Source organism: Rousettus aegyptiacus, unplaced genomic scaffold, assembly GCF_014176215.1.
Source record: "Rousettus aegyptiacus isolate mRouAeg1 unplaced genomic scaffold, mRouAeg1.p scaffold_m13_p_7, whole genome shotgun sequence".
NCBI classification, from domain to species: Eukaryota; Metazoa; Chordata; class Mammalia; order Chiroptera; family Pteropodidae; genus Rousettus; species Rousettus aegyptiacus.
In genome coordinates this window covers 12,193,323-12,221,193 of record NW_023416310.1, presented here as the reverse complement: position 1 = coordinate 12,221,193, position 27,871 = coordinate 12,193,323, and the positions used below count along the sequence as shown (strand labels likewise).

The window sequence follows — 27,871 nt, the reverse complement described above, 5'->3', positions numbered from 1 at the left end:
CTTAAGGGAAGAGCAAAAACCTGTATTGGCGGCGGTAATTAACCCACCTCCCAGTGGCCTGGATGCGAGAACTCAGTGAATGAGTGGAGGGCGTGCAGCCCGCATTGGCCATTCTGTTTCCTGTTCGGCTTGGTACAGGTGGGCGACAGCCTGAGTCCGGCTCACCTGTAGTCTTTAGGCCTCGTGGGTCACAGTGGGCAGAAGGAAGGACAACCCAGTCATGACTATTTCAGTTTTCTTCTTGGTTGGATGCCAATGAGGCCCAGAGGAGGGTCGCTCAGGGCTGGGCTTGACACAGAGTAGGTGCTCAGCTAATGTTTGTGGAAGACAAGCAGGCATATAATTGTTCAGAGCTCTTTAGGCTTCAAGACACGGAATGGCAGTTGACATGGGGGCAAGAGGGGCCTCTGGAAGAGGAACGAGAAGACAAGGACTCTAGGTCCCACTCCGCGTTGGTTGGCTATGTGACTTTGGGCAAGATACTGGCCCTCTCCGGGCCTCAGCTCACTGCTTGGTATATGAATGGCAACAATAATGCCTCTTTGTCTACCCTCTGGGGTACATCTCAGGGCCAAGTACAAGGAATATGTGAAACGACTTTGCAGACTAAAACTCTAGGTCATGGAGGAGGTGAAGTCAGCCCTATAACCTTGGCCTCGTACAGTCTAACAAATGATGGGTGGGTCAGTGGCTGCCCAGAGCATGAGGCTGCCAACAAGTCTCTGAGTCCTCTTGTCGTTTTTATATCTCCGGGCCTGTGCACAAGTGTTCCTGTTGCCTGGAACATTCCCTGTGTGTGCACACACACACACACACACACTTCAATTTCCAGCTTACAGTCACCTCTTCTTGAAAGCCCGTGGTCCTGACAAAACTAAGTTGGTCACCAGGCACTCTCGTCCTCTCCAACGTGAGCTCCGGGTCAGGGATTTTGTCTCATATCACCACTGTTGTATCCTAGAATGATGTTTAGCACATAGTAGCTGCTCAAGAAATATTTGTTGAGTGAATGAGTTGTTCTCCATAGCACTTGGTACAAATTCCTGTTGTTGTATTTATCACATCTTATTCCAAGAATGTGTTTACTTGCCGGTCTCCCCGCTGGACTACTATAAGCTTGGGAACAGGGCTTAGGTCTGACTTGACTTAACACAGTGTACAACGTGGCTGCCAATAAGTGCCTGAAGAAATAAAGAAATGAGTGGTGGGAGATATTTCTCCTCTAGCCTCAGTGCTGCTGACACTATCTCTCAAGCGTCGAGAGAGAGACAGAGAGAGAGAGAGAGAAAGAGAGAGAGAGAGAGAGAGAGAGAGAGAGAGAGAGAGAGAGAGAGAGAGAGAGAGAGAGAGAGACAGACTATGATTAGAAGACAAACCCTTGAAAGTTCTTTTGCATGACCTGTGACTATATGAGAGCATCAATAAGGGACAGAAGCCCATAGACTCGGGCTCATCCTCACACAGTCACTGGACAAATGTGGGCACAATGTTTTCCTTAAGCAGGACTCTGGCGGAGCCACTACTAGCCTATTCAGCATTTTTGCGCATATTAGAAAGAGGCGGCCCTTTCTCTGAGCACTGACAGTGCACAGCAGAGCTTGCAGAATGCAGGCTGGGTGTCACCCCCATGCTCCCCAGACCAGGTGCCCTCCTGCAGGGCACAGAATCACAACTGTTCCCACGGCCCGGGCCACCGGGACAGGTGTGAGGTAAGGAAGGAGACACATCCCTTGGAAAATCAAACCTGGCCACAAAAATAAACTCTGAGGTTTGCAGATAAGCTATTTGCAGCCCAGGTGCCAAACGAGGTTCTGCGGCTAGAGCGAGCTGCAGCGTGTGCCCCACTGCGGCCCCGTTGGCCGAGGGGCACTGCCCCATGTGCATGCTCCTCCCGAATCCTTTGCTTCCAGAAATAGGGAAAGAGTCTACCCCTGGGCATCTCCCACCTCTGACCAATGATCTCCGTGGAGCCGAGTCTCACAGACCGAGGCGGGCAGACGGGGGGGGCACAGTAGCTGTCCTGGGAAGAGTGATGCCACCCCTGCCGCCCCCTCTTCACCCCAGTCCCGTCTCAGCTCACAGATGCTGTGAACCGACTGAACCTCTCTCCTGGGCCGACGAGAGCTCTCAGCAGAACCGGCTGCAATCTCCTGTTGCAGGGTCTCTGCTGTGCACCGCGGGTGGGGAAGGGGGTCTCCAACCCTCTCTCTCAGGAGGCCTGACAGCGGCAGGGGCTGTGCCCAGGGCCCAGCCAAGGGAAAGCGGGAAGCTGTCCGTTCTCTTCACCTCCTGGAGTTCCAGAAAGGATTGCCAGCGACGTTAAAGAATGCACGGAAGACGACGCAGGTCGAAAGCAGGAGAGAGGAGCGGGAAATGGCCCTGGAGCCGCTGCCTCCATCGGACCACATGTAGAAACCCCATACGTTTGCTGCGGGCGGGTCGCAGCTTGGCCTCCAGGTGTGGCAGGGCCTCTGACCTTGGCTTCCTATTAGAATCACCTGGGGAGCTTCACAAAAAATACCAGCGCCTAGGTCCCATTCCGGGAGGTTTTGATCTAACTGATTTGGTGTGAAGCCCGGATATCAGGATTTAAAAAAATTTCCCTGGGCGATTTTAATATGCAGCCGGGGTTGAGAGCCACTGCTTAAAGACTTGGCGGAAGCGAGCGAGGATCTGAGCCCTCGCAACGTGATTAAATATGAGACACTACGACAGTGGCTCAGCAGAGGAGTATGTCTGTGCCGAAATCAGATGCGCTTCTCCCAGGGGTCCCAGCGAAGGGGTCATAGTGGCAGGATAAACATTAACGGGCACAGAATCCTAAATGCGGGCACGGCGATGTAATCTGCAGGGAAACAAGACCTCCCGGCAGCCCGGAGGGTCCATGGCAAAGCATGCCGGGGTGGCCTGAGACGAGCAGGGCTGGCAGTGTGACGTGGCCGAGGCACCCAGCTTGATCCAGGGGGTAGATTTCAGACTATCGAACCGAGTAAGTAGCCTACACACTATCCAGGAATTTCGTGTTGTGAAATAGCCGCATCTTCCTGTGAGGTGGCCTTGTTTCAGCCGGGCTGCGTCTGAGATGGGACTCAGGCCGGTGACCGGGGCCGCAGGACAGCAGTGCCATCGCCGAGTCAAGCGCCGGGGATTGCCGACGCAGGGGAAGGAGAGGGACAGCAGAGGAAAACCTGCGGCAAAACCACCCGCATTTACAGGCAGAAGGAGGAAGAGGGCCGGAGTGGCCGGAAGGATGGAGTGGCGCAGCCCACCCAAGCCACAGGGGAGAGCGGTCCGGCCTCTCCGTGGAACCAACAGGGGAGGCCACCTGCCGATCCTGACGTGGACGGGGCGAGCTGGAGGCCCGAGGACAACAGGAAAGGTGGGGAACAGTGGCAGGGGCTGGCTGGGGCGGGGTGGACCAGGGATGCATGAATGAGGCCTGGGCAGGGCCGAGGTGTGGCTCAGGCTCCTCCGAGCTAGCTGGCCTGGTTACAGGGCCTCCTCATGCATCTTCGCGCCCAGACGGCCCGTGGAGGGAGGTGGCTGCTGAGGTTCTCAGGACAGGGCTGGGAGAAGCAGCAATAACAAAGGACGAATGGACGACCGGGTGTATGTGTTGGTGGAGGTGACGTGGAAATGTCCGCCCGCGGGTCCGCCCTTGGGGTGTGGACGCCATGGAGGCCAACGCAGGAGGGTAAGAAAGAAGAGGAGGGAGGAGGGACGAAGCCAGGCCGTCTGGAGCAAGCGCGCGAAAGAAAGCAAAGGACAGTCAAGGGGCTCAAACTTGCGGCGACAGGAAGGAATCTCACTACGGGAGGTGAACGCACAGGGTAAATATATATATATATATATACACGCCTTACTGTTACAGTGTACAGCTGGAACTTATTGGATTTTGTTAACCAGTGTCACCGTGAAGAAAATAAATATATAAAGTAAAAAAAAGAAAGCGTGTAAAGGACAGAAAGTGTGGCGCCTCGGGGACAGCTTTGCTGGGTGCAGCGGCCCTGAGCGCGGCAGCCCCGGGCACAGGGCCCGGCACTCTCCAGCAGAACGATTCCAAGTCTTGGTAGCTCTAGAGACGTTTGCAATGTCCTCCCAAAATGCAGGACGTGCAGGGGGACAAAGGGCCTGGGCGTGGGGCAGCACCACGACCTTAGCAGGGTCGCAGACCGGGGATGTGCCCAGCTCACTCCTCGGCACAGATGAGGGCCGGTGCGCGCCCTTCCTCACCTCCAGAGCCTAGGTGTCTGTTAATGCCATTCCGGGCTCAGCCTTCCTTTCCGCACAAACTAGGTCCCCGCTCTAGCTCTACCTCCCATCAGCCCCACCCCCGCCGGGTCACACGCTGCAGTGCAGGTATCAGATTTCACTCCCGCTGGCTGGTTCTGGCTCTCACACTCTCGGTTACAGGGGCGATTTTCATCAAACCACTGACAAGCAGGGAACAACAGCCCTCCGTGCTCTGCTATGAGCAGGCCCTGTTTGGGAGCAGGACACGGAGCCCAGCAACCTGGCCCAGTTTCCACAGGAAAGCGATAGATTCTTCCACTGCGCGCCAGGGTCCGTAGTGGCCTGTGGAACCTTCCTATCTTCTTGGGAATCGATACGCGTTCTGCACGTGAGGGAAAAAGGCAACCCAGCGCCAGGCCACGTAGCGGGGTGCTCCCAGGAACAGTGGCAGCTGGGTGTGCAGTGACGTCTTTACTGAGAGCCCCAGCAGGTGCCGAGTGGGAGTGGTGGAGGGGACAATACAGGGAGGAATCAGATGGGCTCCCGTCCTCCAGGTACCGGCAAGGTGGCGGGGGAAGCCGACGGGGGTCGAGTGGGGACACCAGACGGGCGGGCGCAGAGGTTTAAAGCCCACGAGGGGGATATCCCGCCAGGCATGCCCCATCCCTCCCCATCCTGAAATACGTGCTTCCAGAAGGCTGCGATGCACGAGAGCCACGTGCCACCCTGTATCAGAAGCAGGGGACGGAGGACCCCAAAGTGAGAACGATCAAGCCCGTAGCCCCATTCTATCTCCTTCACTCCCTGCCGCACCCCACACTGCCACTGGAAGGCGCATTCTAGGCAAGCTGACTTCGGTGAAGATCACCTCCCGAATGCGTTCCCAGACAATTCACTCCGCCCCTGTCCCCTCTAGGAGCTGGGAATGCCGCAGTCACCCAATCCGGGCTTGACCGTCTAGTTTTTCAACTCTCCTTCTCCAACTTGACAATCACAGAAGCAAGCCATGCCCTAGCGCCTGGGACAACCAACCAGGACAGCCGTGCGGCTGGTCGGTGGTGCCGTTAGGCATGTGCCAACAGCCCACCAGCTCTCGCCGTCGGGAAGCCATCTGCCCCCGCTGGCCACCGCCACTGGGCGGCTGGGTGGCCGCGGTCTGGGTGCACAGTGGACGTTTCTTCCATTTCGGAAACTGATCTAGGCCCAGCCTGGAGACTCCGCCCGCTTCCTGCTGACAATCATGGCCACAGGCAACCCAGGAGCCCAGAGCTGCATTTTCTGGTCTCTGTGCAAAGACCGTCTCTGAGTCCTAAGAGAAAGCTCTCTGGCCAGCAGAGAATCTGGACGTGGCAGGAATCGTCCACAGGCCCTGCTGTGGAAGGAAGCCGGAGTTCAGGCTGAAGCTGGCCCCAGGTCGAGGCCACGAGGCCTCTGATTACAGGGCGCCAGGTCGAAGCCACGAGGCTCCTGATCACAGGGCGCCAGGACGTGGTGCTGCCGAGAATGCAGCAGTCCCGGGCAGCTCTGGCCTGGGCTCGCCCAGCCCAGTCCTTGTGTGTTATGCATACGTGGCTTTGGCCCATGGACTTTTAAAGGCTAAGTACCATCAACACATGCTAGACGGGGCCGGCTCATGCTCAACCGCCCAGGCCCCCACCCTTCAACCTGCATTCTAGGCCCAGCCCCCTGCCCCTTGAGCAATGGTAAATGGGCTGAGTGTTGGCAACTCCAGCTCTGGGCTACCCAGGGACATCTGCAGGCATATTCCTGGCCTGCTGGGTGGGCCTAACGCATCCTTAAAGCAGAATCTTTTCATTGGATTTTCCCTCACCAGGAGGGCCATGTTCTCCCCAACTCTCCTGGCTGCTTTGTCTTCCTAATCTAGGTTTGAGACTCCTGAATCAAAATTTTAGGCCAGATCTTTATAAATTCAATCCATGGAAATAATCAAACTACTATGCAAAGATATCTTTACAAAAAGGTTTGTCGTGGTATTATATGTAAGAGTGAAATATAAAAACACACTAAATGTCCATCATTAGGGCACTAGTTAGGTAAATAATGTAGATGATATATATATATATATATATATATATATATATACACACATATATATATATTTTAAAGATACTACCTAAAATTATAGGAATTACTATATATATATATATACACATACATATATATATACACACACGCGAGTGCGCGCGCACCCACACACACACGAAGCCTTTAAAAATGCTATGATTTGTATTTACTGATATAAAAATGGTACCTGTGACATTTTGTGAAGTCAAAATAACACATCACCAAGTAGTACATATAGTGCGATCCCATTTGTGTGTGTGTTCGTGTACAAGTGTGTGTGTTTGTATATGTGCACGCTTTACGTATGTGCATAGGAAAAAAGTCTGGAAAGAAATACTGCAATAGTTATTTCTCGAGATTATAGTAATTCCTATAATTTTAGGTGCTATCTTTAAAATGTTTTTATAATAAACAAATATTTTAATGACATTTACAATACTATTTTAAAAAGCGAGAAAAGTTAAATTACAAAATTAGAATTACAGTTTTCGATGAACTTAGAAGTCACCTAGCTGCTGGATGCTCCCAGACCCACTTCCCGGGGACCCCGAGGTAAAGGAGAATTTCAGCAATGCTTGTAGGTTGATTCCAGGAGGACTGGGCCCAGATGGCTTAGCCAGGCTCCGGGCGCCAGTTAATCCCACATCCATGGTAAAAATGTCACCGACCAAAAGGGCAAGAGGACTAGCTCCATTTCCTCACTTCCCTGAGAACATCAGTGCTAGGGAAGACAGCGAGCTGTGCCCAGGTGTGATACCTTCCTTATCTGTCAGCTCAGGTGGGCTGAGCAGAGACCTACCTTGTGCTGCCCGTCTCTGGCAAACTCGGGATTCGTCCCCAGGATGCAAAACCCTCGATGGCCACCAACACTTAGCACAGCGTGAGCATCGCCAGGAGGCCAGACAGTCTAGAAAAAGGCAGGACAAAGGTGAGGTGGGGTGAGGAAAAGGTATCATCTTTTGCAAAATAATCATCTCTTTGGGATTCCAGTATCTTAGATGGTCCCCACCCTAAGTAGAAGCTCGTCCCTCTCTTGGATTTCCCAGTGTGGACAATCTCACACAGGGCGTTCCCGAAGTCTGCCACAGCACTCCCAGATAAGGGAGGCCAAGTGGGTACCAGGGGGCAGATGCTAGAGATCCCTCCCCCATCCCACAAACACACAAAGCCCTATTCCCCGTGGTAGACTAACGAGGGAGAGAATACGGCTTTGCCTTCTATCTAATCCAAACCAAGAAACTCCAGAGATAGGAAAAAATAAGAAATTGAAGTCTTTAATCTAACACTGAAAAGAAAACAGGACTCAAACTCTAAAATTGCAAAAACAAATAGTTAGGTTTTTTAGACAATAGGCAAGAAGACCTTGAGGAGCAAAAAAAAAAGGTTCCTTGGAGAGAATTTTCTTTAAAAATATATAGATTTAATACCTAGAACAAAGAGGCTATCTGTTACAGAGAGGCAGGGCTATTCCTAGTTTCCTTTTTCAAATGTAATCTATGTGAAAGCCATCTTCACGACAGGAAATGGCATCCTCCCCTGCAAAAACGCACGACTGTCATTACCTGGGAATCAATATATTTTTCTAAACTGAATATATCATTATCAATTGATTTTCCTTTTTCCTCTTAGCACTCCAGAGTCCCGGATAGCAGGGGAAAGCTTTAATGTGATATGAAGGATTTGGACAGGTAAATAAGTTATTGTAAACTAATTCCGCTATATGACGAGCTTTTCTCTGACAACGCACCGGGTCTTTCTCAGAGCCTCTCAGACTAAGCTTTTTCAGCTGCCACTGACAGGGACACACGCCAGCCATATCAAATAGCCATTTTAAAGCTGAAGGTGGCAAAAATGTTATTTTTCCCAGGGATAGAATGTTCCCTTTACTATTAAGAAATAACCTCTGTGGGGAAGCAAAATAAGCCAAGGTCACCATTTAATTCTGACACAGAGCCAAAGTCATGAGTACATTTCCTCTACCAAGTATATGTGAAACACACAGATAAATCTATCCTTTTGGCCACAAAGTATTGGCAGTAACTGGTGGGAAGAAGAAGATCGATGTCTTTCTGGGAAAGATCTTTGGCAGGTATGAGTTGGTGGAGAGAAAGGTCTGGGAGACGGTGGTTAGACTATTTGTAGATCCTTGAGAATCTCATCCATTCATTCGCTTGTTTGTTTGTTCATTCAATATTTATTGAGTGCCTACTATGTGTCGGGCTATGTTCTAGGCACTGGGAATATATGAGTGAACAAAACAGAAAAAAAAAATTCTGCCCTCATGGAGCTCAGCTCATCTTTTAGAAATGGGCAGAAACATACAATAAACAAAAAACGCAAGAAGTAAGTACAAATCGTATAGCACAATGGAAGGTAGTCAGTGCTACTCAGTAGAGAAGAAATAAAGCAGAGGATGAGTGCTGGGGGACTATGGTGCCGTTTAAGGAGGGCGGTCAGGGTAAGCCTCGTGAGAAGATGATATTTGAGCACGTGTGACGGCGATAAAGGAGTGGGGGCATGCAGGGATCTGGGGGAGAGCTTTCCAGGTACAGGGAAGAGCTGGTGCAAACTGGATCAGCAAGAGGCCACTGGCTGGGCAGCGGAGTTGCTAGCAGGAGATCAGGCTAGGGAGGTGCGTATCGAGATCATGTGGGCCCTACAGGCCACTCTCAGCTAATTAAAAGCCCAAAGAACCTGGCCACAGGTTTCAGAGGAAGCTCCCATTCTCTTGAGACAAACCTCTCTGAGGCCAACGTCAAGTTAACATGCTTCCCTTCTCTTTAATCCAGAGGGCTCAACACTCCAGGTTGTGCCAAACGAATATGGCACAGGCCAGACAGGAGCTTGGAGGGGAAGTGGAGGGAAGCGAGCCACCAGGGCTGTCTAACTTGTTCCGAAGACAAGGGCCTCATCCTTCCTCCTTCGTGGTCCCCAGAGGCCCCTTCTGAAGGAGATAACTAAAGCAAGATTCTGAACAAAAATAAACCACATGCAAAGCCAAGTTTATTGGGACTTTTCCTTAACACGCTTATGAAAAGATCCTAACACAAGCTGACACGTTTGATGTTACAGGCGGTGTGGGAACGCTCTGTCTGCCCCTGCAGGTGTGTTTGCCTCCCTGTTCCGTGCCTCGGGAGGCTCACCCTGCAACTTCCGGTGAGGTTTAGCCAGTGCAGGCCCCAGCAAGAGATTAGGGATGGGGTCAGATGCCTAGTCCCCTCTTCCCTTCCTCTTCGCAGTGCCTTCAAAGGCTGGCCGTGTCCCTCAGCTGAAGGTCATGGCTCCGGGTGGCATGGGAGGGCTGTGTACAGCTCCCTCCCCTCGCCCCCATAGGCCTGGAGGCTGTCATGGCCCCATATCCACAATAAGCCCTAGGGTATGATGCTGCTGTGATCTCTTCACACTGTGCCTACACCTTTGTGAATAGTACTTTCATTCAATGTATCCATTAGAGTCTTTTCCTGTCAAGACTCTAATGGATACAGTCCCAGAGAAGGTCAAGGGCAGGGCTTTGGAATCAGATCTGAATTCGAATTCCAACACGGCCCCTTACTTTTGTGATATGGCAAAGTTGCTTATCCTCATCCTCAGGATCTCATATTGCCACCACCCACGCAGAGTCCCAGGGCAAGGAGCACCTCCCCCACCACATCTTTGCCCAGCCCAGCCAGGATCTCTGCCCTCGAGGGGTTTCCTAAGTGTTCTCAGCTCACGCTGGCATCAGTTAATGTCTCAGTGATTTTATTTATTTCCTCTTCTTGCACTTCTTCCTTCTACCCCACCTCTACTCCTTGCAGTCGAACCCTGGGCACCCTGAGAACAGACAGTGTCTTACTATTTGAATCTCTGCTCCACTCATCACATGGTGGTGGTATAGTAGACACTCCATTCATTATCCTTCCTTCTTGGAAGGTGTAGGTGCTACATCATTACATGGTACTGTAATGAGATGCATGGCATCTGAAGTGATTTTACAATAAGTTACTAGAAACCGATTTCTAGTCATGATTTTGTTCCCGAGTTAACACTGTAAAGACTTAAGTTTTCGAACATCGTGGCCTGGGGAAATGAGTCTCAGGAATGAACCCAGGAGATAGATATGGTTTCCACCCTCCAGGTGAGAGTAAGATGCTTTCTTAGGACTTGATTTTTGACATCTCTGATCAAACTGACCCTTTCTCTTCCACTAGTTTCATCATCAAAGGACAGCTTCCAGGCCTAAAGACAATAAGATTGAAAAGCCAAAGGATTAGGGTGTCTTTAATTTAGTTTCAGAAATACAGTGGGTAATAAGTCGATGCCTGTGAAATGGGTCTTATGTCCTTTACCTCCTCCAGGCACTGAAGAGATGCTAATTGAGTCTGACAGGGCATAAAAGCCAATAGGAAAGCAAGACCCTTGAATGGGCCCGTTGGGTTAAATAACTGCCTAAATGCTAGGAGTTGTGTAAGATGAAACTCAAAGAAATTTTTGAGATCCATTCTAACTCTGAGTCTATAAATAAAGATGGCTCCTGACATGAACCAAATTGATGGCCAAGAGAATTATAAATAAGGACCCAAAGATTTTTTTTTTAACTTCCTTATAAAAGATTTTTTTTTTTTTTCAGAGAAACTGCCATAAGAGAGGAGAAACCAATTACAGAGGCTCCTGTTGGAGGCAGGATCACGGAGCAGCCCTGCCTCGGTCTTGACCAAGCTACCCAATTATGACTCCAGCACTGGGTAGCTCAACAAGCTAAGAAATGCGGATTCTTTCTTCCTCGGAAGAAAAAAGCAAAGGAACTGGAGGCTGAAAACAGTGGCAAGGACACCAGCCCCCACGCCCACCCTCCTGCCAGCCCGGGCCAGAACCCTACAGCACCCCGACACGCGGCGTAGATGTTTGCTCTGACTGTGTCCTGCAAAAGGAAGTCTCATTCACTTTCCCTTTCTTCTAAGAAGACAGAAAAACAGGCCGTCCATTAATAATATCAACCGTGGGTTCACCGAAGCCTGCAGGCACCTTGCCAATCCCCAAATCAACGCTCTCGGAAGGGCTATCCATCAGGTTCGTGACAGTTCATGGGCCGAGGGGTCTGGAAAGCACCGCTTTCACGAGGGGAGCGTGAACACGCGAAGATGGAGTGCCTTGCGAGAGCCCAGCACGACGCGGACATTCCTTCTTCCATTAAGGAGCCAGAGTCGGCCACTGACGAGATCCATTACTTATTCTCAGGGTTAGGGACGCAGAGGCCACGACTCCCAATTGAGGTGTAATGACAAAATGTAGGTAATGCTCAACGTTTACCAAGCCTAACTCATTCATGTTTTCTCATTTACCTTTTCTAACGAGTTATGAGTTGATCACCATTATTATTCCCATTTTATAGGTGAGGAAACCGAGGCTTATGGAAAATAAGAATTGCCCAAAGTTAGACAGCAAATAATGGGGGAGGGAGCCAGAACGGGAATTCTAGATTTGTGCCTCCCAGCCCATGCCTTGCTCTAAACGACCTGGCCACCTCGTTCCTGGGGCCCCCATTGCTGAGGGGCTGTCTTACGTTCACCCCCAGGCTGAACAGAAATACAGGTGTTGGCAGAAGTCCTCATTCCTACCAGTTCCCGGTGAGCCCAGATCGACCCTGTGTCAGACTGGCTGCTTCTCCCACCCCCCCATTACCCGGATCCTTGAAGTGGCAAGATGCCTTGTAGTGGTCCGGCTCCCCTCATTCTGTGCAGACCCTTCCACGACTGAGAGGCCCCAGAGAGGACCCCCACATCTAACCACAAAATGTCTGTCAGCACTAAGGCAGCCCTCCGATTCTCCATGACTATTAACCTAGTATTTCTCGACCATTTTTTATTATCACCCACCCCCAGGAGGAAAATGAAATTACATTTAAATTCTGTCTCGGGAAAGAAATTCAATTCTAAGGAGTACGATTTCGTTGGGTAGGGCGGCGCTTCGGAGGGTCATAAGCCATCGTAACATCTAAGGGTTTCGCGCCCTTCCCCACTCCGGGAATCAGTTTCCGTCCCGCTCCGGTCGCTGGGACCGCATGCCGTAATACCCGACTTTCCACACATCTCCTTCCGGACCCGGACCTCAGGGCACAGCGCTGCCGCCTCCCGGCCTTTAAAACCACGATTCCTCCTCTGCCCTCACGCTCCTGTCGCACACGGTGCTCAGGTGACCTCCCTAACCTCCGGTGCTGCAGCCTGGGGCTGGGCCTCCCCACCTCTCCCCTTCCTCACGGCCACAGTGCCACAGTGAGTGGCCCCACTGTAGCCAAAGGGATTGTGCTTAGTCCCATAATGGGTCACAGCACCCCCCGCCCCGCACCCCTCCGTGGCCTGGGCCCCCGAGGACTCAGGTGGTCCAGACTTCACGGTGTCCTGCACTGCCTGGGCTTTGTGTCCCCCAAACGCTAATCTCTCCTCTGCTTCTGTGACCAGATACCCACCCACTGTGCTCCCTGGACCTCCTCCCCCCGGCCTTCTCTCCTCCTGAAAACGCCTCTCTAGAAGCTTTTCTGCATTCTCTGGGGTACAGACACTCTTGAGGCAAATCGCTGGAGAGCATCAAGATACGGGCCCTGGCGTCACCCAAGGAGGCTCCTTGGTGCCCATCTCTGGGTCCTTCTCATCTGGCTTGGGCAAAGAGAATGGGCAGACGAGGAAAATGAGGTGCTCGCAGCCTGACCGGAACCGAAGTTATGCCATGACGAGACTCCTCCAGAAACCCAGAGTAAAACATTCCAGGGAAAAAAGGTGCGGATCAACTTTTCAATGAACTCAGACGCGCCCGACTCAGCCCGCCCCTCAGAGACAGCCCACGTGCCCCAGTTAACGCAGATTTACTCGTCGCCGGAACCAGACCTGGCGCGGCCCTTGCGTGCTCTGAAGACTAGGAGATGAGGAGAGAAGCGAGGGTGCTGGCGGCCCTCCCGGCCCGGCCCGACGGGCCCACGCGGGCATGTGAGGTGCCGGCGGAGGGCACGGCCACGGGCGTGTAGTAGCTGCTCAGTAAAGCTCTCAGGAAGGGTGGAAACTGCCTACGAGACAACTCACTTTCAACAGTTTTGCCTCGAACATCTGGAAGTTCACACCACAGTTTCATGACTGGAATACAAACCAGGTTAAAAAAAAAAAAAAAAAAAAAAGAAGAATCAGACATCGCTTCCAGATTTTGCTCTTGTAAACAGGCCTGCATCCTCCCTTTAAATTGCAATAATTCCTCCCCAGATGTCGCTTCTCCTTCAAACCCATAAATTTAAGCTTTTCATGATGACGCTCCCCGTTTGTCCGTGCTGTGGGCTCTGTGGAGTGCGTCTGCATCTTCTCCCCCTCATTAGACTGCCGCGCGGACCCTGGGAGAGGCAGGGTGGGCGCTGACATCCCTGATTTACCGACAGGGAGGCCAGCTGCCGATGCCGCCGAGCTGGGTCGAGGTGGGTGCAGGCTTCCCCGCTCCTTCCTGGTGCTGGCAGAAACGCAGCCTCCTCCTCTCCAGAACCTTCCAGGCGGCCACGTGCAGTGGGGCCCCAGTGGAGGCGACGCACCGCCATCACGTCGGCCACAGAGACACTGCCTGCTTCAAACTCCGACTCAAATGCGGCCAAGTCTCCCGCCTTGCTTCTCCCCGCCACTCGTGCGTGGGGTGAGGCTAGAAGGTGTCAGCGAGACCGGACTGGAGACTGGGGAGCAGTACACAGCAGGCAAGGGGAGGGGTCCGAGCGGCGGGAAGAGGAAGTAGCAGGCGCCAGACGAGGTGGCCCCCCAGCCGCTGTCCAGGGGCGCCCGTCTCGGCACCACGGGCAGCCCCCAGCTTAGCGTCGACCGCAGAGAAGTCACACTCAGGCGAGAGCCAGCCTCGAATCTGGACCCCACGAACCGAGCCCCAATAGAATAGGACCTCCCTCTTCCCTTCTACCTACCCCATCCCTTTCCTGGAGACTGACCCTGGGGCTCAGGGCGACGGACTTTCAGTTCTTCATGGGAGTCTTTGGCTTGCACCCCGAGCACTGAAGTAGACATCCACATCCAAAAACACCCCGAGCCCTCTTTCTGGGTGTGCACACTACACGGCCGCACAGGACGGAAGCTGGGGACAGCCGTGAGGACGGGAGAGGCGGCCCCCCAACGAGTTCACCGGATCCGGTATCTGCTCATGGCAAGGGCTGGAATGAGCCCGGTCTGGTTGGCACCTTGGCTGCTAGTGTTCAGGGTCCCTCAGCATCCCCTGCACCTTTGGGCCTTGGCTTCTTCACAGCACTGGAGAGAAGCGACGGGGAAAAAGGAACTTCGCACAGTAAAAAGAGGTGGGTTTTTAGGCTCGACGGGTGTGTGGTCCCCTCAAGGAGATGATCTGGGATCCCCTCCTCCCATACGAGTCCTGACCTGCACCGGCCTGCATGTCACAATCGGAACTCCATCAGCACCCACCTCAGTCCCTGACACACCCGGCTCGGGGGCTGGCTCAGGCCGAGCAGGGGTGAGGAGCATGGAGGACGTACAGTGCACGAGGCCTGGGTCTAAATCTCAGCTCTGCCCCGAACGGCAGAGCGGCCGCACTGGTGGCTGCTGGCTCTTCACCCCCTGCCCCAACCTGCTTGTCTATACAGTGGGCGCGATATCACTAAACGCCCGTGCTGTCCCGAGGGTTAAACGTCTGAATGTAAGAAAGGCACTCGGCACAGCCCAGGGCACATACAACATGTGCCAGGCCTGCCAACTGATGCTCCCCAAACACCTCCGGTGCCACAGGGGGGACTGGTGACCACACCCACGGCGCCTTCTCTGCCACCACCCCCACGAAAGTGAGCTCGAGGGCGCGAACGAGTGGGGAGGCTCCTCCTTGGTTCGACCAGTGGGCTGGCCGCGTGCACCGGAGTCGTCGTCGGGGTCGGGCGATCTGGCGCTGGTCGGCTGCCCCTCCCTGCTCGCTTGGGCTCCCTCCCCCGTTCCTTCCAAGAGAACGGTTTCGGCTCTCCTCTTCCATCTTCTTCCCCAGCAACTGGGAAACCAGACTCCGGGCCCGAGGGCGGATGCTGGCGGTGGTCATGACTCCCGTTTCCTCATTCCAGCTCTCCTCTAAACCCCAGCCGATAGGGCCAGTGGTCGAAAACCCCTTCCCGCCCCCAAGTGGGTCTGGAAGGCCTTGCTTCCTCACCCAATAAAAAGCTATTTTATTTGAATAGATCTGAGGCTGTTTCCATACTCTCAGAGGGGGAAAAAAAATTGTGAAAGAAAAGCCTTCGGAGATTACAGTACTTTTTACCCAGATATGATGAGTTATCTATTTAAAAATAAACCACAGACAGGCATGTTTCCCCATATCCAGGCTGAAAGCAGTCATTCCCAGGAATTTCTGTACGTTTTCTGTTTTTCTTGGCCAATATAGAAACAGCCTAGGAACTGAAAATAGAATTTGAAGCTAATTCAGTTTTCCTGATCTCCACCAGCGTGTGCAGGCAAGTGGCCTGATTGAGCCATGGCTTCCCGTTCTGTGGGAAGAAGCGTGGGACCACTGCTCCCCAGCCTCACCACCCTTCTGCAGAGGAACCCGGCAGCCTAGGAGCTGGGCCAGAGCCCAGAGCAGTCAATATGAATGCACCAAATCGCTGAGCCGCAGCCTGGCACGACTCGATGTCCAGAAACGGGCCGGAAACAAAGGCAAGAGAAGGTGAGTGACAAGCTCAAGGTCATAGAGCCGATGAGCAGGAGAGCTCGGACAACCACGCTGGCTTCCTAACCCCTGGCTTGCTAGTCTTTCTTCCACCCGTTTGTCTTTCTACACTTTAACAAAAACTGAAGATTTCAGGAAAGTCCCCTAGAAAGGTTAAACAAGTTATCACAACTCAGCCTTCCTCCCCGGAGAAAGTCCCCCTATCTTCTTTCCCCTCTCCAGTGGGCAGTAAATCAAATATTCCTTGCTGCATTACTTCTGGAGCTTGATGTTTCTGAATCCGAAGACGCCTATAAATAATACATACTCATTTATATGTACATTTAAAAGATAAAAAAGAAGGCATAACAAAGATACCTGTGGATTCTTCTGAATACTAATGGCTCCTTAAAACACAGTGGAAGCCAACGGCCAACGCACACAAGTAACCACCCATCTGAGTCCCTTCCGCCCCATCTCAGCCCGTGCCAGGACGGGAAGCCGCCATTCGGAACCCACTCCATTCAAGGCTTCTCTCCCACGGTCACATTTAGCCATCTGCTTCTTCTCTTATATGTGGGACTGTGTATTTTTTTTTTTTCCTCTTCAGTTTTATAGGAAACATTTAGCAATGAAGTAGCAAATAAAAATACTACGTATCATCTAGAATTCTTATAAAATTATAGTTGGCTTGAACGCATCTAAAGGTTGATAAAAAGAAACACATAGATGCTTCTTAAAGTCTTATTTATAGTTTATTACACATTACACACATCTCACTCCATTGAGAAAATTCAGAAGTGGATGTAGTTCTCTCTGTCGCAAGCCGGCGTGGCAAAGATTACCGCGCCTGGAGAACATTTTTCCTTTGGAACACAAAGCGCTCGCCTTGCCATTACCCCTGCAGACAGAAATGGCGCATAGAATCCATCAGCACTCACATTAGTCTTTGACAGGAAGGATTTCTGCACTCCCCCCCTCCCCCCCACAGAGGGTGCACTCTTGGCATTGTCTAGCTCTCCATCCTTTACCCTGCTGGGCATCTCTGGTCCTCACTCCAAATGAGGATGTGGCTGGAGCACCATCAGCTCTCAGATGGATGTTCAGGTCAGCTAGGAGCTTACAGGGCTGGCATCTACCCCATTATGCACTCACACGCAGAAACACAGGACGGCACCAGGCTGCAGATGGTGAGCGCTAAGTTAATATGCGAGCGGGACTGAAGGGTGGTCAGGGGAGCCAGAGCTCCGGGGCTGCAGGGGGCTCCATGTCAGAGCTTAATCTAGGACGAGAGCATCTGAAAGGCTGACACGGCACACTCGGAGGGGTGAGCACCTTAATTTCGCTTCCCCTCCAAAGCAGACCCAAAACATGAATTTGGATGCAAGTATTCTTTTGGGAGTGGGGGAATAGGGACTCATAAGGGGACAGGGGAGAAGCCAATCTAGCATGCGTTAAGGAGTAAAATGCTGCTGTGGGCAACTGGGCCTTAATCCTGCTGGGGACCAGGAGGTGAGGAGGGAAGCTGGGGTAATAATTCATCGCCTCCCCTTCTCCTTGATCGACAGGTGCTTCAGGGTATTACCCTCCAGCCTGTTCTGTTTGTGGGTTGGGCACTGATACAGAGAGGAAGCAGGAACTGCCAGCAGATGATTCCCGGGCTGGGGAATGGGCCGAGCACTGACATCCTTGGTAAGGGGAGGTAAGCAAGGGCTTTCCTTAACACCTGAACTCTGCCGGGGACTGCAGCCTCGGCACCTGCTCAGGGGCATTGGCCTCCGGGACCCCACCGTTCTGAGTGAAAGAGGAGACCCATTCCGCTCGCCATAGTGGGAGACCTTGAGTTTGCTCATCCCCACAGTACACGCCGTGTCAAATGAGTCTGTAATGGGATCATCTGCTATCTGTCGGCCGTGCAGCAACCATGTATGAAAAATAACACTGAGGAGCAAATTAAATGATCTGTCTGCAAGCAGCCTTGTTTAGATGAGGAAGGGCTGCTGTTGACAAATCTATTAAAATTATATATAAATTATCTAAGAGCACATAGATGTATGTTCAGAATGAGGACATTGATCATAGGCATTTTAAATACAACCTGGATTAAAGCTCGTCTCTCGCGAATGGGGTAATAATAATTAAGAGAAGAAGTGGGAGAAATAAATTATACCCATTACCTTCCTGACAAAAAAAAAAAAAGGTCAAAGTTTTCATTTTTCAGGATGACGATGCCTGAAAACACTGAGATTCCTGACTGATGCACAAAATGGGTTATAGGATAGGGGGATCCGGAGAGGTCCCTGGAGACCCCCAAAATGGGAAGGAGAGAGCTGTAAGGCCAGGTGTGCCTCTCTTTTGAAGCCGAACCCAGAAGAGGATCGGAAGTAAGTGATTTACCTTGGGAGTGATCCCAGAAAACTCAGGGAGGCAAGTGAAGAAGTGAGACAGGTAAGTGAAGGGAGCCAACACAGATTGCCCTAAATGAGCAGGTCACCACTGTGAACACCTGGGCTGATCGTGCTGGGGACCTCTGGGGGACAGAGAGGAACACGTCTCGGCGCCATCCCACCTGAGGCGTGAGGAAGCCGGAGAATTTGCCGGCTCCTGTTTCTCATTGGCTAAGAGCTGCTGCCCAGGCGCATCGGTCCAGGCCCAAGGGGTCAGCAAAGGCTCTGGGAGACTCTGGGGAGATGGACCTCCACGTGCAAACGCACTGTGCCCGAAACTCATAACGTCTGATTACCTGGACGGAATTCAATTTGCCACTTTCAAAAGTCTAACGAAAACATGCTACCCCCACCCCAATGTAATCACTGAATAATATTATAATCATTTTGCATGGAAATTGCATTATTTCCCTGATGGAAGCATAGGCTTTGAACCTCTCAGGGCTTCGCCTGCTATGTTACTTTTGAAAGTATGAAGTAGCAGGTTCCAATTATTTGAAAAAAATTTGAAACAGTAACAGCACAATTCATGGTGTGATCCTGACGGAGAGAACACACATTTTCTAGGACAGGCACCTTGATTAGTGACTGTGGCTGTTAAACACATTTCAAGTAACATAGTGATAATGGACATTAATAGCAGCAATAGTGCCCAAGTGCTGGAATATAATCATTTCTGATTATGTCACTATTTCCTTTTGTGGAGCACAGCACACATTTCCCAACGACTCTATGCTCATTAAACAACACAAAAAAGCCCAGTGGCAGGTCGGGAGAAAGGTGGCCGAAAGGGGCTTGCAGTTCCTGGTGTTTGGAAAGTGAGGGAAGATGGTTGGCCGGGGCTCTTGCTGGGCCCCGGCACACCCAGCATCATCCTCTGTGACCTGTCTCCGTGGAGACCTCTGCCTGCACTCACACAGACTGGCTGCAGATTAGCCAGTAAAGAAAGGATCATATGTGCCACGTAACAAGCTGATGGGTTGGAAAGGATAATTCGGTAAGTTTAGAATTTTTGTGTATGTCCAAATGCATGGCCATCTTTCTCCTCGTCTTCCATTATTCCTCAGAGAAAGGGTACTTACTGCCTTATATTCGACGTATTCAATATAATCAATCGATAGATTCTGTATCAATAAAAAGACTCATCGTACAGTTTACTCCCCCACCAATTTAGTTAACACAGATGTAGCAATTGTTCTTGGGATTATGGCTTCACAATGTTAGGACCTGGATGTTATGAATACGACTTTTAAAGGGGACTTTAAGAAGAAACCTGACAATGGTTAGTTGTTGCAAGAGATCTTGAAAATTCATCTTTAAGCAGCTGGAAAAAAAAAAAAAGAAGGAAAAAACAACTGCCTCAACTTACAGGAATTGGAACCTGGGCTTGGGATAAAATTTTAAAGGAAAGTGTAATCTCCAGATTCACAGAGTGCTATCTCTCGAAAACTTGGATGGAAGTGAGGACCGTGAGTGTTGGAAAATTGTCAGGGGACTCAAAAAGCTGCTCTAGTGATAAAAATAATACCCTGGGAAGAAAGCACACCAGGAGTTGATATTGCACCTGAAAGGTTTGAATAATGACCCACAAAATATATAAGTGGGAAAAGTACTATTTTAAAATTAATATTTTATATATTTTTAATTTGAAGATGTGTAAAGATGTATAAGCAATTAATCAAATATTTTAAGTAAACAGTTTATTGTTTCATCTATATTCTAAAAAAATGTATATGTTTAGGTTGGCTAAAAATTTTTTTTGGCGATTTTTTCTTTGGGAAAGCGGGAACTATCTCATATTTGGGTGTAAAGCTGCTTTTCTTAGAACCACAGGTGGGCAGTCACCTTCCCGAAAAAGGCCTAATTTCGTCTACAAATTAAAGCCGCTAGGGACAATCTCTTCATTGTGCAGCAGAAAAAATGGAAGCCCAGAGAATTCTCTGTCCTACTATGGAATCCTTAAAGGAAGAAGTGAAACCTAGAAAAAAACCCAGACATCTGAACATGGCCTTTCCCATGGACACGCCACGTGACAGGGGCCAGGGCCAAGGACCCTTCACCTGTTGGGTGGGGGTAATTTGGGGCTGTGGGCTCACAGGCTATGAACCAATCTCTGTAAGCAGGTTACTCTAGCCGCTTCCTGTAGTAGGTTATTCCACTGCACCGGGACCTTGCCCGCTCTTCAGAGAGGTGTTCCCTCGGATCACGGATGAGTCTGCATTTCCCAAGCCCTGCCAGAACCCTGCCACTGCCTATAAAAGGGAGACACATTTATTTAAAAGCCTACATGAAGACAAAAATGCGTGTCTGATCTTTCCACACGGGAGGAGCACCGCCGAAATGGACCAGGTGGAATTCGTCCTCTGGTCTCATATCTGTCCATCACCCGTGGCCTCCCTGAGCTGCGAAAATCTCTTCTCCCCTCTGGCCTGGAACAGTCTCTTCCACTTGCAAGCCCTAGTCTCCTGCTTTTCCATGCCTGTCAGTCCTGGGCCAGGGGCTGTCACACCATCCCTCCTAATGGGAGGAGGAGCGGCTGTAAAGAAAGGATGGAAAAAAAATCTGCATTGGCTAATGATGTAGCTTTGGGCCCTGAGACCTATTTTAAATTTTATTAGTCAGGCAAATCCACCTTTCCCTGCTCCCAGCAAAGACAGAAGAGAAAGGGTGCATTTGATAGTGGGGTGCAGGTGCCCTCACGGAGCTGTTACCTATGGTTATTGGGGCTCACTTAAAGGTCTCAGGCAGCAAGGATTGATTTTGATTTCCCACTAGCACACTTTCCTCAAGTTTTTGTCTTTGGATAGGGGAATTTTAGTCACGAAGTAGCAAAAAAAAAAAAAAAAATTAATAGCTATATAAGAAATCCTAATAAGGAAGAATTAAACTGGCTACCTCAAGGCCACGCTCCTCAAAACTGCAAGCACGGAATTTTTGGAGCAGCTGCAGGAAGCGCTGGAACGTATGAATTATGAATGGAGACCCTGGGGATGCTTAAGTCTGGGTCCCGAGCCCAGATGCTAAGGGGGAGACAGAAGGAACCACAGGTTATCTCATGCTTATTTACGAGCCCAGCCACAGGCAAGGCCTGGCTCCCCGCCTCCCGTGTACTAGTCATGTGACGCTGAGCAAGCCTTGTAACTCCTCCGCCTCGGTCTCTTCAGCTGCAGGATGGGCTCACAAGAGCACTTCCTACACGGGGTTGTTGGGAGGTTGAAAGAGAGCATTCCATAAAATACTCAGAAAAGTACTTGACACATGGTAGAGTCTGAATAAATGTTAGCTTTACTGCTTGGTCTCGTCTGCCACCAGAACGATTTCCCTAAGACACGAGTTGGTTTCCTCTCCTTTGGTGTCCTTTAATGGTTTCCCACTGAACAGACAATGTCCTAAATCCTTGGCATGGCATCTATGGCTCCAGCCCCACTCTAGTGACTTCGGCCCTTCCTGGCCGTGGTGCCACCACTCTGAACGCCTGGGACCTCCCGAGCGTGCGCCACGCTCCCTCAGACCTCCACGCCTTTCCCCAGGTGTTGCCTCCACCTGTCCTGTCTGTCCCTCATCTCTGGGGACAGCTGCACCGTGCGTGCTACGTGCCGATCCTGAGCTTCTGTAGTTACCATATGCATACATTTATGGAGGTACCTTTCACCCTGTGTCCATTTTGCACCTGATAATTCGTCGTCGCGGGGCTGTCCTGGGCATTGTAGTATGTTTAGCAGCATTCCTGGCCTCCGCCCACTACATGCCAGTAACACCCCTCCTCCCCTCCCCCATCCCAAGTTATGACAACTAAAAATATCTCCAGACGTTGCCCAATGCCCCCCAGGGGAGGGAAGAGGATGGAATTACCCACGGTTGATAACCACTGCACTAAACTGTAAGCTCCTTGAACACACACATAATAACTTATTCATTTCTATAGCATTAGGACATGGTCCAGTACTTGGCAAATAGTAAATGCTTGATAAATGCCTGCTGAAAAGGAAAGAAGGAAATAAAATGAATTTAGTGCTCATAACATAGTAAATATCTCCCCTAAGTATGAGATAAGCATGTTGGATCATATAACGCATAAATGAAGAAGATACAGAAAAAGTCTTATAAATGACTAAGTAAATACATAGCAGGTATGTTGAACAAAAATTTAAAGAAAAATTTAAACTCCCTGTACCCTTCTAGCTTCCCCTCTACCTGTCCTACTCAGTTTCTCTACATCCCAGAAAACTTCTTCAGGGGTTGCCTGGGCCTCCTGTGCTTCCTCACCTCCCATTCTCTCCTCGGCCCATCGCTCTTTCTCAAGTTCTCTTGCTAAGTCCACTGATGAGCTCCATGTTGCTAAGTCCAATGGGATATTCCCACTCTTGATCTTGTTTGCTAGCCCAGAAGCCTTCAACACTAATGACCATTCTTTGAAAGCAGGGGTGAGGACCATGATATTTAACAACTGGTACGGCATAGGCGCTAGCCAATCACGGTGAATGCCCTGGCCGGCCAGAATGGGCTCTGGGCATCAATGGTCAGTCCCACTGTTCGGTGTGTACAGGCAGAACTCAAGCCTGAAAGAGTCTGCCAACCCTGCTCTAGTTTAGATCACCAGTGCCTAGCAGAAAGCAGACATTTCATATGAATTTATTTGTTAAAGGAATGAGTAAATGGACAGGCTGAATAAATGAGCTTCTAATCGGTGCCTTGGTGTCTGCAATGTGAGCAACTCAAGGCCCCCTCCAGGGCTGTGCTGGCCCCCTGCAGACCTGCATTGGGGCCCGTGGGGCAGTTATTAATGCGCTGACCTTCACTCTCTTCCCCAGGAGCAGAAACCCTAGAATTTTCTTTGGATTTCCAGCCAAAAAAAATCACTCCAGGCAAGGAGGGGGTCTTCCATCTGCTACAGGCCCTGCTCCTGGTGCTTTGGAGCCTGAAGACCTCTAACTGGTCATCCTGCACTGGCTGGATGAGGAACAGCCCGGGATGGCCTTAAAGGAAGAGGAGGGGATTCCAGAGTCACCTCCTCCTTGGGGACACTGGGCACACTTATGGGTCCAAAGAAGTCTCAACCACACAGTGGGGTTCTGGGTTCTGAGTGTGGAAGAAGCTCAGAAACACACCAAATGCCCCGAAATGACAGGTGAGAAATACAGGAGGTGAAGGGGAGAACTAACGACCCCCGGTTGTCCCTCCCAGCCAAAGCGTCCAGGACCCCACTCGGCGCTACCTCTACCCATAGGAAAAGGTCGCCTCAGCCACTCCGGCCCCCAAAGACTTGGCCATTCCTTATTCAGAGCCCATTTCGAGTTCACCTGTTGGTCAAACAACATTCCACCCTGGTCCCTGTGTCTTGCATGAGGGTCACCCTCTCTGTACCCTGCGCTATGTCAGAGTGGGGCCTGCTTTATTCCCCACCTGCCTCCGTTACCACCCCGTCCAGCAAGGCACGCAGGGGGGTCTCAGCAAACACCTGGGAACAGCGAGCAGACCTCGGAATGCACTCGATCTCAGCTGCGTTGCGCCTGACACCTGAGAGGCTGATGGCCCCCGCCCAGCTCCCTCCCGCCAAGGCCTGCTTCTTCAGTGGCGCGCATGGCCTGGAGTGACCCTGTCTCCCTCCTCCCTCTGCCCAGAGCTGTCTCAGCTGGGCCTTGTCAGCGTATTTCAAACCAGCCTGGGTGCATCCACCATCCAGCTCTGCAGGTTACGGGGCACCATGCAGGGTTATTCTGAAGCCACCATCCTGGGAAAACTTCAGAGTAGGGAAGTAGCCACCTCCTTTTTTTTTTGGTGAGGGAAGACTCCAGACTTCAAATACTCATAAATAAGTTGTAGCAAATTCCCAGAGCAGTGATAAAGCCGTGTTCGGGCTGAAGTGTGAAATGTGGCAGGAACAGAAAACGCAATGTGAGCATTTACACCGAAGCACAAATAGCCAGAAACCTGCAGAGCTGGCGTGGGAGAGTGTTTCCGGCTCTTCACTCGTGGGTGCTAGACGCACGCATCACGTGGCTTTACTAGAGAACGAGTTTCAGACTGAGTTCTCAGATGTTTTGTTAAGATCCATGGAAAAGAGAATGAGAACACTCCTGAACAAGGCCCCAGACACCGCTCCCAGGATTCTAGAACACCCTCTTCCACCTGCGTCGTCCTGGGTCCCCGGCACAGCTCTGCGGGCACTTGGTTACTAAGGGGACCCCGCTGGGAGTGGGGGTGGCTTCCTCTCAGCCCCCTCCCTGCCTGGGATCTTCTCCATCTTGGTTGGCTTCTATATTTACAAAAAATGGAGAGGATGTCGGCTCCTGTCATCCATCACACAGGGAACTTCTCAAAAGGGGATTCCTTTGAAATAGGCTTGGTGGAGGCTGCCATGATGAAATACCCCAGGCTGAGCGGCTTAACCAACAAAAACTTATTATCTCACGGTTCTGGAGTCTATAAGTCCAAGATGAAGCTGTGGGCAGTTTCGGTTTCTCCTGGAGCCTCCCGCTTTGGTTTACAGATGGGCCCTTCCCTCTGTGCTCTCGCACGACCCTTTCCCTGAGCACGCACACATCCCTGGTGTATCCCTGTACGAACACGCTTTCTCTCTTCATAAGGATACCAGTCAGATTGCATGTATGACCTGTGTGACCTCGCTTCATTACTTCTTTAAAGGCCCTATCTCCAGACATAGTCACATTTTGAGGTACTGGAGGTTAGGGCTTCAACATATCCATATGAGGGGGGCAAATTCAGTACATAACAGTGGCGAATGAATAAGCCAATGAACACGCTTTACCATGTTACGGTAGAATAAGAAAATCAGGAGACCCCCCCTCTGTCGACGTTTTGCCCAACGGCAAACTTGGCAGGAGTTGACGTATGAGCGGAGAAGTGAATAAAAGTCATGATGAAAATATCTTCCATTAGCTGGAATTCCGTTTATGTATTTATTTTTAACAAAGGCCTTTGCTAAAAACAGACAAATCAATTTCAACGGTCATAGTAGACCAACAACCAACCAACCATACCAAGCAAAGCTTTAAACACCTTGAACTCAAAATAGATTAAAGTTGAGAAGCAATGTTTTAGACCTGAGTTACACTATGTAGTATTTGTAAAATATACATTTAGTTAACTTTTCTTTACAGAGAGTCTCAAGAAGCCATGGACTATATAGAAGTGGTCCAATTTCATGGGTAAACCATACATTGTTACTGATTACTTAAGATCTTAAAGACAATAAGTCTATCGAAAGGAACCAGACCCAGGGAAAGAGACTGTTCTTGAGGCAGCAAAGGGAGGTCTTATTTGATTCACAGTAAGTTTGTCTCCAGAGACGATAGACTGAATGGATGGACACAGGGTGTGGATGTGAGAAAAAAAATGAAATGAATGAGCACCCCCTCCCCACTCTGGCTCTGTTTCTACAAGTTGTCAAACTCAGGAGAAAACCCTTAGTTCTCTACAAGCTAAAGGCTCCATGGATGGAGGGTCAAGGGCCAAGGGCGAGGCAGCTTGGCTGCTTACTCCGCACCCTATGTTGAGCACTTGGCATCGTGTCTGGCGGGCAGTGGGCACAAAGAAGTATTTGTTGTGTGGAATTAAAAACACCACACCCACCGTGGAAGAGATCTAGGAAGGGGGCAGACTATAGGAAGATGTAGGAATAGAAGGTTAGCAAAAATCACAGAGAAACTATGAGCAGAACATTCTACCAATCATGAGACATCGTGCCAATGAAGTAAGTAAATCGTGAGTCGGTTTTCTGATATAATTATACAAGGAAACAGAAAAAGCAAGATAAGTCACTGCTTCAAAATCTATAATCTACATCTTTTCAAAAACAAACCCAAATTTTGTAAAGAATGTCTATCACACTTAAATAAAACATCGAGACTATACAGTTAATAGACCAATCTATAACCTGGGGGTTTAAATAAAATCCATCCTACTAAGCATAAAAAGTTATTTTTAAAACGATTACTATATGGAAAAGAGAATAAACATACTGGCTTACTCTTTCACTAGGCTCATCCTACGATATGATCCTGTAAGTATCCACCACTATGTGAACGGGGTTTGAGGAGGAGGGGAGAGAGGAGGTGACAAGCGAGGCCCCTACAACGGGCCTGAGGTCAAGGATTACGTACTTCGTCCTCCCTCCAGCGAGCGGGAGCTGGGAGAGGTTTAAAAGGAAGATCTGATTCCATGAAATTTGCGTTTTCAAAAGATGACCCACCTGTTAAAAGCCTCTAGGGCAAACGGTAGCCTTCCACGGAAACGGCCACAACGCAGGCACTGAGCGGGATCATCAAAGCAGACATGTTTTCCTAGGGTGCCACCTTCAGTGGACATCGGACAGGGAGCGGGCCATCGGTCCCATGTTCAGGGCTCACTATTCTGACTTCAAACACGGTAAAATCCCCTTGACATAAAATTTCTCAAATGCTGTTAAAACATCTTCCTTTTTAGAGAGTAAACGCAGGTCAAGTAAAAATTGCCGAAGTTTGCCAATTCTAAGAGCGAGGCTGAATTTTCTTTGTCAAAAAGAAAAACACACACACACACACACACACACACACACACAACAAAATACCAAGTCTTTCTTATTTTATGATCTTGCTTTTTCTAAATATTCATAGAAGCTGACCTTTTCAAGGCTTCGCCTGGAACTGAAAACACGCTGGTAATAAATTGTGTTTCTCTGGCTTAATTGAAGCTGTGTCTTTGCCATGAGTCAGTCAGAGGCGCTGGTTTCTATTTCTCGGGGAGCCCAGAGAAGCAGAACTCAGCGAGGCATCCATCACAGGGCTGCCAGGACCCCAGAGGGCTGTGGTTGCAGGGGAAAGGCCCACTCCACACTCCCAGCAAGGATCAGTGCGTGTGTGTGTGTGTGTGTGTGTGTGTGTGTGTGAGAGCGAGAGAGAGAGAGAGAGAGAGCGTGCGCATTCATGTACATGCACTCACACGCCCAAGGCCCTCAGCCTGCATTTCCCATCCATCTTCGAATCTCCCCAAAATGCTTTCCTGGGCATTGTTAACAGAAGTTCACCAGAGACCGTGGACACCTGTGGCAGCCTGGCGAAGTCTGTGGACCCCTTTTCAGAAAAATGCTTTCGAATGCATAAAATTAAGCACATAGGATGATAATAGAAACCAATCGCACTTAAACATAGCATCGAAACATTAAAGAAACAAAATGTTAATATAGTAGTAAATGTCCTTCTTCATTAATACATGAAGTAAATTCGAGTGTCATGTTTAAAGCACCATAGTTTCACAGTAGTGATGAGTATAAATGATATTTTGAGACGAGTGCCACACCTGTGATTCCTGCTGGTGACTAAATCACGAGTACAGCTAACTCTACTGTGGTTTGTCGTCTACATTCATAAATCGAAGGGAACTCTAACTTTCACTTAGGAAATAAAGACACACTTTTTTCCCCCATCCATATTCACAGACCAAGTGCAGAGACCAAGTAC

General features: G+C 50.2%; 1 protein-coding gene across 1 annotated transcript in view; it reads right to left on the bottom strand.

Annotated features, from left to right (window-relative positions):
• Positions 1-27,871, bottom strand: part of KLHL29 (kelch like family member 29) — a 267,976-nt gene that overhangs the window by 191,877 nt on the left and 48,228 nt on the right. Inside the window, exon 2 of the mRNA XM_016121718.2 lies at positions 7,118-7,225. The gene's annotated coding sequence lies outside the window, so the exon portion shown is untranslated. The remainder of the gene's footprint in view (positions 1-7,117; positions 7,226-27,871) is intronic.